Genomic DNA, 4,508 nt, shown 5'->3' with positions numbered 1-4,508 from the left:
GGGTCAGCTGTCCTGGCTGTGCCCCCTCCCAGCTTCTTGTGCACCTCCAGCCTTCTCAGTCGGTAGAGTATGAGAAGCTGAAAAGTCCTTCACTAGTGTAAGCACTACTCAGCAACACCTAAAACATCGGTGTGTTATCAACATTATTCTCATCCTAAATCCAACACACAGCACTGTACCAGCTATTAGGAAGAAAATTAACTACCCCAGCTAAAACCAGGACACATACCATATGATGTCTGCTCAGCAATAAAAGCTAAGAGAAAGGAGGAGGGGGGCATTTGTTATTATAATCTTTGTCTTCCCAAGCAACCACTACGCGTACCAAAGCCCTACTTCCTGGGAAATGGCTGGACATCACCTGCTGATGGGAATTAGAGAATAAATCTTTTGTTTTCCTTTGCTTCCACGTGCAGCCTTTGCTTTTGCTTTATTAAACTGCCTTTATCTTGACCCACGAGGTTGTTTTCCATCTTATTTTCTCATCCCCTCTCCTGCTGAGGAGGGGAATGATAGCATGGCTTGGTGGGCACCTGGCATCCAGCGGTCAACCCACCACATATTGTTTAATTACTCCTTGGAAACTGTAAACTTAAATTTGTTGTCTCACTTTTTCTTTTTAATCCAGCTTGTATTTTATTGGTTATTTCCAGACCTCTATTGTTAAGATGGCAGAAGTTTAATTATTTCTTGATTTGCATGTAAAAACACCATCATTAATGACATTACAAAAAGGAAAACAGCTTCACTCTTTAAAGTAACAAAGGTTGTAGCCCAAAATCTTTAAAAAAGTAATCCTGCATCTGCTTTTTTTTATCCTGTTTAGAATCTTTGTGCTTCCTAACTGATGTGCCATTTTATACACTAGCAATTAAGAGGAAAAACAGGGCTGACTGAAAACATTGATTTTGGATTAAAAACAATGAATTCCTCCAACTGTGAGCTGAGTGTTCATATTGTTTGTTGTTTATAGTTATTCAAGAATCAGTTGAGTCATTTATGCAAATATCTGTGTATCTCCAAGAGTTTAGAGGATCTCAGAATGGGTAATTAATTGTGCTAAACTTCTTATGTTAAATGGATTATTCATTATTTTCCCACTTAAAACTACTCTTTTTATCATCATAGGGCATAGGAGCCATAGTAATGGACTGACACTTTTCTTAGGTAGGCAGACTGTAAAAACTGCAAATGGACCTTATCAGAAGAGTGAACAGTCTAAATGTAAGCTGAAGGGGCACGTGCAGACCAGGGGGGACAAAGAGAACGGGTCAGCTGTCCTGGCTGTGCCCCCTCCCAGCTTCTTGTGCACCTCCAGCCTTCTCAGTCGGTAGAGTATGAGAAGCTGAAAAGTCCTTCACTAGTGTAAGCACTACTCAGCAACACCTAAAACATCGGTGTGTTATCAACATTATTCTCATCCTAAATCCAACACACAGCACTGTACCAGCTATTAGGAAGAAAATTAACTACCCCAGCTAAAACCAGGACACATACCATATGATGTCTGCTCAGCAATAAAAGCTAAGAGAAAGGAGGAGGGGGGCATTTGTTATTATAATCTTTGTCTTCCCAAGCAACCACTACGCGTACCAAAGCCCTACTTCCTGGGAAATGGCTGGACATCACCTGCTGATGGGAATTAGAGAATAAATCTTTTGTTTTCCTTTGCTTCCACGTGCAGCCTTTGCTTTTGCTTTATTAAACTGCCTTTATCTTGACCCACGAGGTTGTTTTCCATCTTATTTTCTCATCCCCTCTCCTGCTGAGGAGGGGAATGATAGCATGGCTTGGTGGGCACCTGGCATCCAGCGGTCAACCCACCACATATTGTTTAATTACTCCTTGGAAACTGTAAACTTAAATTTGTTGTCTCACTTTTTCTTTTTAATCCAGCTTGTATTTTATTGGTTATTTCCAGACCTCTATTGTTAAGATGGCAGAAGTTTAATTATTTCTTGATTTGCATGTAAAAACACCATCATTAATGACATTACAAAAAGGAAAACAGCTTCACTCTTTAAAGTAACAAAGGTTTTGTAGCCCAATCTTTTAAAAAGTAATCCTGCATCTGCTTTTTTTTATCCTGTTTAGAATCTTTGTGCTTCCTAACTGATGTGCCATTTTATACACTAGCAATTAAGAGGAAAAACAGGGCTGACTGAAAACATTGATTTTGGATTAAAAACAATGAATTCCTCCAACTGTGAGCTGAGTGTTCATATTGTTTGTTGTTTATAGTTATTCAAGAATCAGTTGAGTCATTTATGCAAATATCTGTGTATCTCCAAGAGTTTAGAGGATCTCAGAATGGGTAATTAATTGTGCTAAACTTCTTATGTTAAATGGATTATTCATTATTTTCCCACTTAAAACTACTCTTTTTATCATCATAGGGCATAGGAGCCATAGTAATGGACTGACACTTTTCTTAGGTAGGCAGACTGTAAAAACTGCAAATGGACCTTATCAGAAGAGTGAACAGTCTAAATGTAAGCTGAAGGGGCACGTGCAGACCAGGGGGGACAAAGAGAACATGAAGCTTATTAGGAAACTTCATTGACATATCAGCAGGAAAGTTATTTTCAAGCTTTTTATTAGGTTTTGCATTGAAGGGAAAGAATTTTGAAAGATGAAAAGTGGTTAGTCCTTCTACTTCTCAAGATACAGTCTCCCATGTGTGAGAAATAGTGTCTGTAAGTACTTGAAATTTAGCACATGAGCAATAGAGGCAAGCATAAGCAGAAGTGGGAGCCAGTAATGAGTGAAAGGTGATAATATGTAGGGAGGGACATAGCTGTGAAGGGCTTCAAAAGTGAGGAAAGAAGCTTATGCTTGATTCACTGGAAAGGTGCAAGCAGCAAAAAGAGAGCAGATGGTATCAAAGCTTAGAAAATGGTCTTCACAGCAGCATTAAGAGTGGGACAAAGTTGTACTTATCATCAGACAACTGAGGTGACAAAAGCCTGAGTGTATCAGCTGCATCTGAGTTTCCAAGTCCTTAAGGACACCTGGCTCTTAAGGAGACAAGGGATATCTAAATTATATCTCCTGCAAGGCAATGAAGGAAGGGAATATAAAAGCTTAAGGGAAATATCTCTTGGTGTGGGGAGGTGAAGTTTGTTGGGTTTTTTGTTGTTCTTTGTTCTTTCCTTTTAGCTGATCCAGAGCAATTTATTTTGGGTCAATTCTGTAAAAAAAAAAAGAGGTTCAATTTGAAGTTTCCTTTACATAAAGTTGTTTTTATGAGCCAAATGATATTTTAATGGACAAGGTCATTAAATAAAATAAAGTTTGATTTAACAGAAAGTAAATTTTCACTGGGAAATCATTCCAATGAAAAATCTTTAACTATCTTAAAGTGAACATTTTGTAAGCAATCAATATGTGGCAGGGATTATCCAAAAAATATTTTCAAATGATGAGACATTTTGCATGCAAACAAGTCTGTGTCATGAATAATATGATAATCAAAAAAGAGGCTGCATTTATATACTGTTAGTAATGACTAAGCCATCAATATTTAAGAAAATATTCCTGAACTTGATTTTTTTTTTGGTTCAGAGTACTGCACAAACTGTCAAAAAAATGTACTTTGCGGAAGTCAAATGGTAATTTGTATCTGTGATGTCATTACCATTTTGTTTCTTCATCGACACTACTTTTTCTTTCCCAACGTAGCATAAAAAAGGCATTATAACAAGCACATAATGCTTACTCTAACCTAGCCTACAGAGAATAAATGCACAGAAAGCATGCCATAATTAAAATATCTCTGTGTTATTTCTGCCTTTGTGCACTGTCATGGACCATAGTTTGAGACAGTATCTGTAAAGCTTCTTTTAAGTTACCTCAGGTTGCTTTAAAAAATTTAGCTAAGATTAGGCAATAGTAATAAACATGGAGTAATAACTTCTCCAGATAACATTGAGAGAGCAAGAAAAAACATGAAGAAACTGGTAATTGCCTTCCTCTGTGTCAAAGCTCTGAATCACAAAGATAGGCTAGTCACTAGAGCTTGGTACTGAAGTATTGCTAACTACCACATTTACAGTCCTAATCTGTGATGGGCTGGGCTTGGCTGGAAATATTTGTCATTGTGGGGCTCATCTTTCATAGAATCATAGAATCGTTTAGGTTGGAAAAGACCTTTTAGATCATCAAGTCCAACCATTAACCTAACACTGCGAAGCCCACCACTAAACCATGTCCCTAAGCACCTCATCTGCACCTCTTCAAAATACCTCCAGGGATGGGGACTCAACCACTTCCCTGGGCAGCTTGTTCCAATGCTTGACAACCCTTTTAGTGAAGAAATTTTTCTTAATATCCATCTAAACCTCCCCTGGCGCAACTTGAGGCCATTTCTTCTCATCCTATCACTTGTTACCAGGGAAAAGAGACCGACACCCACCTCGCTACAGCCTCCTTTAAGGTAGTTGTAGAGAGCGATGAGGTCTCCCCTCAGCCTCCTTTTCTCCAGGCTAAACAACCCCAGTTCCCTCAGC

This window comes from Aptenodytes forsteri, unplaced genomic scaffold (assembly GCF_000699145.1).
Source record: "Aptenodytes forsteri isolate BGI_AS27 unplaced genomic scaffold, ASM69914v1 Scaffold23, whole genome shotgun sequence".
NCBI classification, from domain to species: domain Eukaryota; kingdom Metazoa; phylum Chordata; class Aves; order Sphenisciformes; family Spheniscidae; genus Aptenodytes; species Aptenodytes forsteri.
Note: the sequence above shows the minus strand (reverse complement) of the source record.